General features: G+C 37.9%; 1 protein-coding gene across 2 annotated transcripts in view; it reads right to left on the bottom strand.

Moving 5' to 3' along the window:
* NELL1 (neural EGFL like 1) overlaps positions 1-14751 on the bottom strand; it is an 820299-nt gene that overhangs the window by 358055 nt on the left and 447493 nt on the right. The gene's annotated exons all lie outside the window — the stretch shown is intronic.

Below are 14751 nucleotides of genomic sequence, written 5' to 3'. Positions count from 1 at the left end.
ATTGGTATAAAAAAATAAATAAAATAAAATAAAATAATAAAATAAATAAAATAAAATAAAATAAAATAAAATAAATAAAATTAAAATAAAATAAAATAAAATAAATAAAATAATAATAAAATAAAATAAAATAAAAATAAAATAAAATAAAATAAATAAATAAAATAAAATAAAATAAAATAAAATAAAATAAAATAAAATAACTGGTATGGGTTCTATCCGCCAGGTGGACCCTCATGGCCAAGTTCAGTGAAGACCATTTCCTTCAGGGCACAGACCCAGGAGTCTGACTGCCAGGATTTGCATCTCAGCTCCTCTATGTAGTGGTTATATGAAGTCAGCTGGGGAGTTGGTTCACCTCTCTGTATTCTCATCTGTTAGGGGTACATCCTTGAGGTAATGGGTTGGTATGGGAATTAAATGAGTCAACATAAGTATTAGAATGCCTGACCCACAGAATGACTATTAATAATGTAGCTACTAGGGGTGTCTGGGTGGCTCAGTCAATTAAGTGTCCAACTCTCCATCTCAGCTCAGGTCTTGATCTCAAGGACATGAGTTCAAGTTCTGCATGGGGTTCTACACTAGGCATGGGGCCCACTTTAAAAAAAAGTTGTATTCTTACAAGATGAACCACACACACACATTCAGAAACCAGCCTCTCCCTACTTGTTCCCTATGACTGGGGGAAAAAAAATAATGAAAATTTAAGGTGTTGCAATTTCTATTATTTAAATGAAGATCTGGGGGTTTTGCATTATAGCTGTGGTCCAGCCAGGAAACAGTAAACAAACAGTTTGCTACGATGGAAAGGAAACAAAGGAACAAATGTCAACAAAATTAAGTGGAGACATTTTCTATATCCAACATTAAAAAAATTCAAACTTCTTACTGAGTATGTAAGTCAGAGACAGAAAAAGAAGTGTAATTCCCAGCTGTTTCCTGAAATCAGTATGTACTGCTACTAGGACAGTGAATATAGGGAAAAAGAATGAGCTTTGGAGTCAGAATTGGGCTTCAAATCCAAGTTACTAGTGCCTCAGCCTCAGATTCCTCAGGGCCACAAAGCCCTGGCACTTAGCCCACAATTCAATGACTAGCAGCTACTTTCCTCCTTTCAAGAAATATTCCCTGAAAAAAAAAAAAAAAAACACTTGTCTGATTTCACCTTTGCTATTTGTTCTGCTTCCCCTTCACAAATGCAATGTAATGCTATTGCTCATTCTCCCCTATCAGTCAAATGAAAGAGAGTGGAATCTCAGTGATGACTAATAAATTCGGTTCAAAAGACCTAAAAATAGCCAACCTTCTGTGATGTTGCTCTGGAGCGAAGGTCAGCTCACCCAAGACATGTGGACTTTAATAGGTAAGTATAACTTCCAAGGAAACTTCTTTGACATGGTGATTACTTTGCCTGACAACATAAATGAGGAGGTAGGAACAGAATTGGGATTCAGGATTCCCCTAGAAAGAGAAGTTTTCTAAGCAGAGAACATTTTTTGAAATAAGGTGTTCAATTATTGGGGGAATCTATAGCAAAGTAATTTTTTTTAAAGAGCTGATAACCTAGGCGAAGGATTGTGATGGGGCTTCCAGATGATCTGACCAAGACAGGGATGCCTAAGCGCTGGCCCAGAGAAGGGATGGGAAATACCCAGAGGTGAATAGAAGGGAAGGCAGAAATCAGCCAAAGAGCTTCTGAGACAAAATTCAGAGAGAGGACTGGGCTAGTGTGTTTGCCGCTCAACCAGAGGAGGAACAAAAATCCCTCTTCTTAAATTGAAGCCTAAACAGCTCCCAGCTGTAAATAAATAGAAATGGATGATTTATTTCTACATTATTTGCCAACTCATTTCTCTTCCACAGAAAGGAAAATTGCCTGCTCTTGATCTCAAAGTATTTTTGGAGAGGCCAAAAGAGATTCTCTATGTAAATTCTGTGATAAGAATCATGAACAGCAGCACAGCAAACAGAAGCAGGCACAAATTAGTAATTTTGGATTAGAATATATTTCAGCCATCTCTAAATTTGCTTTTCAATTAACATTCTCTAATCTGCATTACAAAAGGAAGCATCTACTATAAACTCAGCTTTGGAAGCAATTACAAATTTGTTTTTCTACCAGATAACAGGATATAAACCAGAGATTATGTAATACAGATTAATTAATGCTATAAAAAAAAAAGGAAAATGATGTCCAAAGCCCATGTACACACCATTGTCTCCTAATCATTTGTCTGCCTGGGGGCAAAAAATGGCCCTCCAGCTAAATCCAGCTCTCCAATCAGCTACCTCTTTTTGTGAATAAAGTTTTATTGGAACACAACCTCACCCATTTGCTTATATACTGTGTGGTTGCTTTTCTGCAGTTACCATGCCAGACTGGAAGAGTCACTACTCTGACTATATGACCTAGATTGCCTAAAATATTTACCATGTGGCTCTTCCCAGAAAACATTTGTTCATTCCTGTCCTAAATTGCTGCATAGATAACTTTCCATATTTCGGTTGTAAAGGGAGAAGGGATAGAACCACTTCTAATTCAAATTACATGCAAAACGTGGCTCAAGGAAGCAAATAAAAGGCCACTCAGTCTCCTCTTTAAGTCAAATTCTAGTGTAGTCACACTGTGTCTAGGAATTTGGCAGGTGGTAACTATGGCTACCAGGTAAGTGTACATTCCTGAAGCCCGAGAACCAATTTGGTCCTAAAAACAAATAATCATCTTTATCCAAAACTAGTAATGGGGGAAAAAATAAAGCTCTGCGTAACTGTCATCATTCCACATACTACAAACAGATATATTGAGTTAACATACAAAGTGGGTTTTTCTGTGTATCTCACCTCTAAGTACAATCCATAGTATCCTTCATTGAAACTTATGGTTTATTCTAAAGAAAATCCTAGAAAGAATCCTACCTTCGTGATATCCAACACGGGTTCACTAAATAATTTATTTAGTATTTTAAGGTAGGTTGATAAGAGTCTTTTAAGTATTTTAAGGTATTAAAGTCTTTTAAGTATTTTAAGGTAGGGTGATAAGAGTCTTCCTTTTAATCTTTTTTTTTTTTTATTGCTTACTTTTCAAAAAAAAAAAACTCTTAGAAATTGGTAGTAAACAAGTTCAGTCTTTAAAATTGGGTTCCTGTTTTAGGAAATGTTGGTCAAATTACTTTGTTACTTAAAAGACCCTTAATAGTTCTATTTATTTTTAACTCTGAGAGACAATTACCCAAACTGTCTTCTTCCATTACTCTGCAAAATACACACACACAAAAAAAAGCTAGAAAATAATACATTGATCAAACTGAACATCCTTTCAAGATTATATTCTACTCTATGAAATAGAAACAGATAATATTAGAAAGCTAATGTATGAAATATTTACTATATGAGTTTTGTTAGGGAAATATGAACATATATTAAATGTGCCAAATATTAAAGTTTCACCTAAATATATGTGAGACTTTGAAGCTGATGAATATAATCCAAAATTCTCAAAAGTTCAAAAATATAAAGCTGTCAAGTTCAAGGAAGTCTTAACATCAGCTAGATTTAGGGCATAAATCCCAAGAGTCCCATTCTGGTTCTATCCTCTTAATGTTGATGCAGCAAGAAGGAATGAGCAGCAGGTGCCTGCCTATAGGCAAGGAGGGAGAGAATTCAGAAAGTTTTCTTAACAACTGAGCTGAAGAAGGAAACAGCCAGAAAATAAAAGGGGGGGGGGGGCAAAGGGCTACAGTGAATTATAAAAACATTCACTGATAGAAGATACATTCTGCATTTAGTAACAGCATATTTGCAAACATGTGAATACAGAAAAATAAAAAACGAATGAATAAGGGTAAGAAGTAGAGGAGGGGGGATCCCTGGGTGGTGCAGTGGTTTAGCGCCTGCCTTTGGCCCAGGGCGCGATCCTGGAGACCCAGGATCGAGTCCCACGTCAGGCTCCCGGTGCATGGAGCCTGCTTCTCCCTCTGCCTATGTCTCTGCCTCTCTCTCTCTCTGTGTGACTATCATAAAAAAAAAAAAAAAAAAAAAAAAAAGTAGAGGAGGTTGAGGATCAATGGCAGAACAGAATTAGCTGTGTAGGGGACAGTTCAGAGGAAGTGACAGGTAAGAAACAACAGCTGGGTTGCTGCAGTAGAATTGGGCAAATCAGGAGATGGATGGGTATCAGATACACTTTTCAGAAGTGTTCTTCACGCCACTCTTATGCTCAAGTAACTCCATTAGAAATCACTGTTACTCACGTGAAATCTAACATCACGGGCTTCTAGTTCTTTCATCCATACACATTCATGTAACGTTTATTAAACATCTACTATTACTCATAGAGCACTTTTTATCAAATATTAGCCATAATAGATATTCACCATCATTCCAGTTTTACATCCCACGACTACCACATGTTGAAGTCTATCATAGAGATTGCATTATTGGTCCTGATTCTTCATCTCTCTCTGTATCTATATCCTTTGCCAGGTAACTTTTCAGTTCTTCCTGCCAAAGGAAAAGTGCATTGCCCTTTCATTTGGTTCTGTACTCTGTTAATTGCTAGGATGTTAACAGATAGGATGTAAGCAGAGGGTTAAGATGTGTACGCACATATGTTTGGGTTTGCCTTGCACTTTCCTTTGCCATAATAGTGTACCTCCTCTGCTCAAGGTATGCTACTGCTGCCCCAAGGATGAGACCCCCCCCCATGAAGGAGACACACATCAGCAGACCCACCTTATGAAGGAAAGCCACCCCAGCCAACTCATAGGTCTTTGAGAATAAATGATTTTTTAAATTCACTGAGTTTTGAGTCATTTTGATATATCAGTATTATTGCAATAGCTAACTAGAACATAATCCAACCATTCCCCTTCATTCTACTTTAAAACCCTCTAAATACATTATTTCCTCTATGTCTCTATTTCTGCTAGTCTCCTGCCTAATATATCCTCTACTACTTTCATAGTCAACATATTTTATGTTTTCAGGACCCAGATCTAACACAACTCTTCCAGGGTCCTCAGCGATTGAAGTGATAATGCACAAGATCATCACTATCCCTCCTAAACTCCTCAAAGGCTAGAACCCAAACAATAATTAGTTGTTCAATAAATCAGTAGTTCTGGAAGATGCTGGGTATTTTTAAAAGAGTGTTTTTACCTTCGACATTATATCCTTTTCCTACTCTTTGCCCAACTGTATACAACACAAATTTCACAAATCAAGATCATTTATAACGTTACCTCTGAGACCTACCACAGGCTATCTTCCAATTTTTGCCTTACAAACATAAAAGCCTCTTCTATCATTTACTTAATATTTTGTGCCTCCATTTAAAGAATGGAAGCTTTTGAATTGAAAAAAGGTCATTTGTCATAATGTTATCTATGGTAATATTAATTAACTCCCTAGCAAAGTGCCTTGAAAATAATTGGGTGTACCACTTACAATCTTCCTCAGAATGGACAGGGGAGGGGACAGTGCTCTCAGTAATTCCATAGTTAATTTCATATGTTCAACTAGATTGCAAACTCCTTGAGAATGAGGATCCAATCTCCTTAAATATTTGGTAACTGGTGGCCTAAGACATGGCCAACAAAAGAGCAAAACTGTGAAATAAAATCCTTACAAGAGAAATAGTAGCACATGATAAAACAGTAGCACCTCCTGTACCAATTCACTAAACATTTTTAGGTAGCTCCTATTAGTGTCTGAGAACTCAACTTGACTAAATAACATGTTATTACTCCTTTAACCTAGAGCCCATTAACATAGCTTTGGGTGAATAAGGGTTGGGATGGAGGAAGAAGAAGGTAAATACTCTGATGTGTTATACATGAAAAGGGCCTGGGCCTTAAAGAAGGGAAGATTTGGAATATGAACCCCAATACTATGATTTATTATTTAAGTGACCCTGGACAAATCTATGGCCTCTACAAAGTTGTTTCTGGGTCCACAAAACAGTGAACAGCAGTACCTGTTTCATAGTGCTGTGGTGAAATAAACAGAAATAAAATCATAGGCAAGAGTCGGACTCACATTCAGTAAATCTCTGTATCGCCTCCATCCGCTTCCATTATAAAAAGGCAAAGGATAATGGGATTCTCGGGGCCACATAGTCAGAAGCTCTCAGGACTGAGACACCAGATGTTATGCATTTTATGAGTCAATGAGGATTTGATTGGAGGGAATCAAATATGAGAAGCGTATGCCTTTGTGCCTCCCATCCTGCAAGCACCCAAACTGCTATAAAGTCCTTGGTGTGGTCATTTTCAAAGTGTAAAGAATCTACATTAGGAACATGGGGGAATCCTTAAAATGTAAATTCCAGGGTCCCATCCGCAGCCTACTAAATCTAAATCTCTGGAGTGGACACTCTTGAATCAGCATTTGCAACAAGTTTTCTGCATACGATTATGAACTTGAAGGGCATGCATCACTGCCATTGTGACCTTTAATATCACTCTTAAGAAATCTTGTCTTTGCCAAGCATGATGTCTCTTGGCTTTGGGAAAAAGGCAGTATCAGGCAAGACTCGTCCACAAGGGGTCTCTTACTGCATCTTATATCAGTGACCCTGCCACTAGGGGAAAAAAAAAAAAAAAACATTTAGATCACTAAGGCCAGGGAAATGAAGCCTTGGTAGCTACCGACATTACTAGTTTAGTGCTAAAACCTTAGGTAAATTTAATTTGATTCTCACCTAGGAGCTCATTATGCCTGGACTTACTGTTAAGACTTCTCAATCCTGGGAATTCCTCATTCCTACTGCCACTCCTTACTGGAGTCTTTAAATACTGACAGAAACACAAAAGTCTAAAAAGGTTTTAATTAAGATCCACATTATCAGAACATCACATTTGTGTTGCCGACTGAACTTCTGATTGATTCCATCACAGAGAGGGCCCATGCCTCATCTGCATCTAGTAGATGTGACACAAATATGAGCAAAGTGCAGAAGGATGCCAGGCTCACCTCTCTCTCTTTCTAAAATCTCCTTCACTGCTCCTTAATTTCATGAGGTCATTTCAGTGGAATCAAATTTAAAGGCCTCAAATTTAATGGCCGAGCCAATTCAACAGCAATTACTAATTCAAGCCTCAGTAGGAAGCTGTCACGCAATAATATGGTGTGTTCCAAACCTCAGGTGGGCTCAAAGGTAGCTTTTCAGAGTCCCCCTGTGGTTTATAAATGTAACTGTTGTCTCATTTCCAGCATCCCACAGGAGGAAAACAAAGAGACTCTTGAGACCAGCATCTCCTCATTCACCACAATCCCACAGTCATGAGAATGATCTTACTTCTTCTCATGGGAGAAACAAATTGGACTTCAATGAAACAACTTAGAATTAAAAAAAAAAAAAAAAAAAAAGTGAAGGTATTGGAATTCTGAACTGGATGACAGAAAGTTCCCAGAGACAGCAAAACTTCATGGTATCTCCACTGAAGTAGCACTTACAATGTGCCAGCCACAGTGTACTACGTTGCTTTATGTGAATTAACTTGTTTAATCCTCACAACCACTAAGAAAAAGATGAAGAAACCTTAATCACTACTATCTATTCCCTTTAATGCAAATATGGAGGCCTGGAATAACTAAGAAGGAAACAGTAGGGTATTATAATGGGGGATGCGGAATTCTTTAGTAGCAAAGATCTAGTTGCTGGAGTAAGTTTGGTGGGATAATGGGGTGCCTGGGTAGCTCAGTCAGTTAAACGTCTGCCTTTGGCTCAGGTCATGATCCCAGTGTCCTGGATCAAGCCCCAGGTCTGGCTCTCTCTGCTCAGCAGGGAGTCTGCTTCTTTCTCTCACTTTCCCTCTGTGCTCTCTCTCTCTCTCTCTCTCTCTCTCTCAAATGAATAAATGGAATCTTAAAAAAATACAGTAGGATAAGGTAAAGATTAAGGAATGGAATGGAAGCTGTGCAAGAAAACATGGGAGCTCAGGTTACATGGACACAAAGGGTCAATTGACTAAAGATCTTGAACGCCAACCTTGTAAGCCATAATTAGACCACACAAAACCTAAGTTTTTCCATCGGCTGTACCAACAGTCGTCCCCAGGAGGAGATATGTTCAAACTAGGTTCTAATATTTAAATGTGTCCAAAGACAAACCATCATTGAACAAATACGTGACAATCCCCTTGTCATGATGATCTGAAGCATCTTCCAAACATAGCTGCAGAGCAGTTATCATGTCATCAGTCCATCTGTGGAGGAGCTAAGTGGAGAAAGATTGATTTCTATCTAGCAACCCATTTTTCACCTTAAAGATGAGAAACAATAACTTTAAAACCAGCTCTGTCACATATTATTTCAGTAGATTACTTCTGAATTCTAAATTGGACCAATTAAGAACATTTTCCACCTGATTAAAATTCATCATGAATTTGAACAGGAAATATTTACAGTGATTAAGTATGCTTTGCCAAAAATCCCTTCTCATATCTCTTTGTATCAGGATATAACATATGTGCATTCACAATAAAATTGAGCTCTAACATGGACTTTCGAGTTAGAAAAAAAGGGAAAGAGAGAGAGAGAGTGCAAACATGAAATTGAAGAATGGTTAGAAATGAAAAATCCAGCCATGCAGAAAGGCCCAGGAACCAAACAAATAACAAGATGTCATCCACGGGTGCTAATGGGGCTACTGGCTCACAAAGCCACCCAGAAAGCAGAATTGATAGGAAAGAGCTAAGGAAATAGGATAAGTTCTTTTAAAAATAAAAGAAAGCCAGGGTAATCCTGCTTCCAATTTTAGACAGCGACTCCATAAACTTACTTGTTGCAAAATATTCTACCTGTAGCTTGGAGCAGGATTTTCAGACATGTTGCCAGGACGTATTTGTCCTGGCATGGCCCATTTGTATGGGAGACAAGTAACAAGTGACTTGCAACTACTCATAATTCAGGCACAGAAATTTAGAATGATTTACTTCTTGAATGTCAATAAGAATGGATTCAAGTTGATCCTAATTAAAAGTTCACTTGCCTTTCAGTTCTGGAGACAGAGGGATAGAAGTGATTTTAGATTACACAGATTAATTACACACAACCTGCTGCCTTTCCTATCTACTCTGAGGGCCCATATTGAGAAATCATAAATGATGTGGGGTTAGAGCTAATCTCCACACACCCAGGGAATGTATTCATCATGTGAACTGTAGCACAAAAAAAGACTAGGAAGTCAGTCTCAAGCAGTCTCCCAATTTAAGTGGATAAAATCAATTATCATTTGTCTTTCTCTTTACTCCTCCAAACTCCCCACATCCCCACGTGCTTTGCCACAACTGTAGCAGTTTTTCTCCTTCCTTCTATCCCCATTTTTCTGTCCTTCCCTCCTATTGTTTGAGATAGAGAATGCATTTAACCAAAGAGTTCATAATTTGCAAAGACAAAGAGTGATCCAGATTATCTGATTACTTCAATTCGGCATCAAGGTGTAGCTATTTTTGAGCTACCTACCATGTACTCCACTCACTACCCAGAATAGTGCTAGATGCTAGAGGGCATGTGGGAAGAATGACCCTGAATATTGTAAGACACAGTGTTTGCAAGCCATCATAAGTATTTTATGGGAAATGTGGAATTTAATAAACAAAGACTCTTAGGTTAGTTAACTATCCATCCTTTAGCTCTCAGATCAAGCTTCCTTAGGGAAACCTTCCCCAGCCTCTTATCCTACACTGTGTACCACTCAGCTGAGTATAGAGTTGGTTAAGGCTACTGATTTTAAAGCTGCTAGAGTTAAGTCCCATTGAATACATATCTTGTGAAAATATAATAAGTCTAGCCAAAATGTTGTAGTTAGGAGTGAAAGGAATTCAGAGGAAAGCATCTCAATATCCTTCACTCTTACAATCTATGTTAGCCAGAGTCACTTTTTTTTTTTCCATAGGAAGTGAGAAGTTTGGGGTCATATTCACTAACTGTGGCCTGGAAGTTCTGGGTTGTGGTCTGTATAATGTCTATTGCTACATGGCAGGTACTCTTCCAAATATTTTATTTACATTCATTTAGTCCTCCATGGTTTCAGTGAAGTACGTACTAATAATGTTCACCCTACTTGACAGACAAGGAAACTGAAGCACTGAATGGAAAACATACTTGTCCAGGGTCATCTGGCCAAAAACTTTTGAAGTCAATATTTGGATCCAACAAACATCAGGTCCAAGCCTCTCCAACCCGAGTCCCTACTTTCTCCCCTACAGTACATCATCCAGAATGAGTAAATCTGGGACATGGGGAGAAATTGCTGAAAAGGGCCATTCTCAGTTTCATAAGGTTTTCAGGCTGGAAAACCTGATGAAGGACATCGCTGCCTTCTCCTGGAGTGATGAGGAAAGATCTCATGAAGAAAACAGAACTCATATTGTGTATTAAAGTGTGGGAGGGTGTTGATAAGTAGGGAGAGAGAACTGTCATTCTCCATGCAACGAAGTACATAAACGGTTAAACCAAAAAAAAAAAAAAAAAAAAAGAATGTTAAAGTGCTTTGTAAATCTGAGAGAACAGTACATATTTAATTTTAAGCAAAACAGAACTAAGAGTTAGATTAATATTTCCAGAAAATCTGCCAAAGTGTCTATAATTTACCTTTTCTCTCACTGGCCGCTACAGTGAAGCTTTAAATTTACCCCATCTGCCTCCACTGTCAAAATAACTCATCTAAACAAGAATGCCGTGAACGCATGTGTCTCCTTCCACAGAGTTGTCCTGCACACATCCTTCTGAGAAGTTGTAGGTAAATCATATTTTTGCAAGTCTAATCAAATTTTAAAATGCATGGGGGGAAGCTAGCTACTTAGAGATATCCCATAGTGAGTTCTCTTATAAAAAGACTTAAATACATTAAAGAGAAAATCACACTCTATAATCCCCCTTGTTTCTAAACCTGAACTTGTGTGCAGAGAACATTCTATCAAATCAAGGCAAAGTAGCATGATGCACACATACCTGTCAGTGAGTCAAGTCTTATAAGCCCCATGAACTGCCAACATTAAAAAATAGCTAGTTTTCCTCACTCTTGTTACCCAGGAATATCCACGTTAAACTATCAACTATATTTAAAGGGGAATATATAAGAGTTACATTTCTGAAAATGCACAGAAATGGCCTCAGCCTTCACCATGTACCTAAAGTATCTGGCACAGTGTATGGCATAGGCTAAATATTCTACAAATGGTCTTCTTTATAGTAAGATCATTATTAAATAAAGATAATAGAAAGAAAGAGATTAACAAAAAGGCCCTAAAACTAATCTCTCAGGATAGGGGACAGGACACACCCAGGTAAGATATGTAAGAAAAACTATTTGGGGGATAATACCCAAAACACTGGTTATTTCCTCAAAGCTAAGAAAGGAAGGATACCTGGGTGGCTCAGTTAGTTGAGCATCTGCCTTCAAGCTCAGGTCATGATCTTGGGGTCCTGGGACTGAGCCCCACAACAGGGAGCCTGCTTCTCCCTCCGCCTCTGCTGCTTCCCCCACTTGTGCTCTCTCTCCCTCTCTAATAAGTAAATAAAATCTTAAAAAAATAAAACTTTTAACAAACAAGCAAAAAGCTAAGAAAAGAGAAGAGACATTGGTTTTAGCGCTGGGAGCAACTCTATGTTCCTGGGGAAGGAGCATGTTATTACCTGACAGGACGTATTACAAATTCAGTCTTCTGTCATTGTACCTGGGGCTTGGCTGGTTCAAGTGCAGCCTTGTGCCCATCAGTCCACCCAGGATATAGAAAACAAAAAGCCATGAAGAAACTACTATGAGCTAACAAGCTTGAGCTGAAACAGCATTCCTTTGGCCCACTGATCTGGTTCGGTCCTGAGAATTGCTACTAGTTAAAATCTAATAATAAAGGAGTCTAGAATTTTAGTTTCAGAAGGAGCCAAAGAGACATCTAGGCTGGATGAGACATTAATGACTCCATGGTGTCCAGTTGGTAGGTCTAAAAAAATAGCCTCTGGAGTGTAATTTTAAAATGCCCTTCTTGGACATTCACAGCAGTGATGGTTGAAAACAAATCTGAAACACGATTATTTGGATCTTTGAAAACCAGATCATAAAGCACATTTCACCAAGTTCAAAGGAAGTTCAGAAACACGCAAATGTAATTTCAATTGCCGGAGTCCTAAGAAAAATTATTTCTTTTCATTGTAATAAAAATATGACTAAAAATTATCAGTGTCAAGGCAATAAACAAGCATTAAGGGGGACTGATCTAATTTAGAGAAAAATTGGGAAAGGAAACGAAGGGAGAAGCATTAGAAATCCAAATTCATGCCCTGCAGCCCCAGAAGAGTACTGTGGTATTGAATTTAATACGGGGAACTTCCACTTTGGACCCTAAGAAATACCTTCCAGTAATAAGGTAGGTTTCTCGAGGAAAAAGTTACAGCAGCATATATATCACTGATTCGGAAATACAAAGGAACCCATACCTCAGGGACTTTAGACTATAAGGCAAAAGTTAGACTAAGAAAACTACTTGTCCAAGACTTGTAAGCAGCTTATGTAAACACCCCCAAAATAGAGAAAATCAATATTCCATTAAAGTAAGTGCACCTGGATGGCTCAGTCAGTTAAGTGTCCAACTCGTGATTTCGGCTCAGGTCATGATCTCAGGGTGGTGAGATTGAGCCCCTCAACAGGCTCTGTGCTGGGCATGGAGCCCGTTTAGGATTCTGTTTCTCCTTCTCCCTCTGTCCCTACTACCCCTGTCCCCTGCCCTCTCAAAAAAAAAAAAAAAAAGAAAGAAAAACAACAGCTAATAATGCATAGAAATGCTCACATTTTGAAGTGAAAAAAGCAATTTCTAAAAGGATCTATCATGACTTCATAAAAAATATGCAGTTATGTTTATTTTGTGCATAGAAAGGAATGAAAGTATCACACCAAAAAGTTAATGCTTATCTCTGGCATGAGTTAATAATATCTCTGTATACATACAAGTATAAACACCAAAAACTTACTGTATACCTAAAAATTTATGTACCAAAAAGTTAATGGTTATCTCTGGACAGGACAATAGATCAATTTTACTTTCTTCTTTATATATACATATGCATTATATACAAGCTCCATAGTAAGCATGTATTTCTTTTATGATCAGAAAAAATCTAAAACAGTAAGGCTGAAAAATGTACCATTTGCTAGGAATTGCACAGGAACTGATATCAAAATTTAGTAAGATCATTCTTTTTGTTGTTGTTTTTGTTTTTGTTTTGTTTTGTTTTTTATTTATGATAGTCACAGAGAGAGAGAGAGAGGCAGAGACACAGGCAGAGGGAGAAGCAGGCTCCATGCACCCGGAGCCCGATGTGGGATTCGATCCCGGGTCTCCAGGATCGTGCCCTGGGCCAAAGGCAGGCGCCAAACCGCTGTGCCACCCAGGGATCCCTAGTAAGATCATTCTATTAGTACATTGAGGAACCGTAGAAATGTATGAGTACATTGAGGAACCATATTTTTTCTGATATTCTGATACACTTCAGAATATCAGGAAAACTTTTTGAAGGACAGCTGGAAGGTCAAGGCTGGCTATGTTTGAATTCACCAGTGAAAAATACCCTAACACAAATCCTAATCAATAGGCTGTACCTACCTGCAAAGTGGTTTTTAAAAAATATATGTATGCCCAAATCCCTTGTGTTTATCATTTTGGTTGATTATTTACATGGAGATCTCTATTAAGTTATACTGGTCAGATACGCACATGACAGATAACATGTCAGGAAGGAGAGGAAGTATTAGATAATAGGATTTAAATCCAAATCATAGGATCATAGCAGGCCAAGAAGATGATTAGTGCATAAAATGCAGTTATGCATAGGTAAATGTAAGTCTGTTCATTTCTGTCTTTAAAAAACAATTACACATATACTATATATATATATACATATATACACACGCTTACACATACACTATACACACACACCCCTACATACACATACTGACACCAATTTAACAAAGTATTTAAGCAAGCTTACAAAAATATAGTAAATTTTGAGACAGTATTTTCTATATCAGGCAAGTATGCAAAACAGATCCAATTTGTTTAAAGCAGGAATAGGTGTATACTGTTGCACAGGACTGTAACATAAATGTGGATCTGCCTTGAGTCCTCATTATATTTCAAATTATATCTTACCTTCAAGATGTTCTCTGGCTTTATTTTTCTCTCTCCCATTTTTGTTTGCCTGTTTCTATTTGCATATTGACCTAATTCTCACATCACACATCATTTTATTTTTTTAATAATAAATTTACTTTTTATTGGTGTTCAATTTACCAACATACAGAATAACACCCAGTGCTCATCCCGTCAAGTGCCTCGGTGTCCACACATCATTTTAGCAATGACTTAGGAAAGTACCACGTGAAAGGAAATATGGCCACCAGAGATGCTAAGCCTACATCCTTGCAGTTATGAACCAAAAAGACAAGTTCTTTCAATGCCTTCAAAGTAGATGGTTTGGTCTACTTGGTCTAGGCTTGGAGAACATGCCCATCTATGTGGCCAAGGGTTAGACCAGTTACACGATTGCCCCATGCCAAAAAGCAACCAAGGACTTCTAATTGGCCACCCCATTAGGTACAAATGAAGTAAGGGAGGGGTTCTGCAAAAATACTTGGATAAAGGAGATAGAAGAGTTCAGTCAGAATAAAACCTAATTAGCATTAACTCATCACACAATAGAAAATCATAAACCAAATCTTATGCTTAAATGTTAAAATAAATAGGAGTA

Source organism: Canis lupus, chromosome 21, assembly GCF_003254725.2.
Source record: "Canis lupus dingo isolate Sandy chromosome 21, ASM325472v2, whole genome shotgun sequence".
Lineage (NCBI taxonomy): Eukaryota > Metazoa > Chordata > Mammalia > Carnivora > Canidae > Canis > Canis lupus.
This window is presented reverse-complemented; position numbering and strand designations above follow the sequence as displayed.